Source organism: Ptychodera flava, chromosome 13 (assembly GCF_041260155.1).
Source record: "Ptychodera flava strain L36383 chromosome 13, AS_Pfla_20210202, whole genome shotgun sequence".
Taxonomy (NCBI): domain Eukaryota; kingdom Metazoa; phylum Hemichordata; class Enteropneusta; family Ptychoderidae; genus Ptychodera; species Ptychodera flava.
This window is the reverse complement of record NC_091940.1, coordinates 22,889,324-22,889,598: the sequence shown is the minus strand read 5'-3', so window position 1 is coordinate 22,889,598 and position 275 is coordinate 22,889,324.

The following is a 275-nucleotide window of genomic DNA, read 5'->3' as shown; positions in this document are numbered from 1 at the left end:
GGAGCGGACTCGCTCGGCATTATCATAATTGACGCACGTATACCGCTTGTTCAAATCGTATAACAACACACACTTATTTTAGGGTTAGAGGTGAAATCTATATTGTTGCCGTTGATTTATTATATAGGTCGGGGGAGTAAACGCAATAAATTTTAATGAGGTGTAATCTCAAAATGTATAAAACCGAATTCTTTTCCCTTATTCTGAGGAATAAGAATTTATTCTTGACATATCTGCAAAGATACACAATCAAAATGACGGTTCCTGCGAAGGTC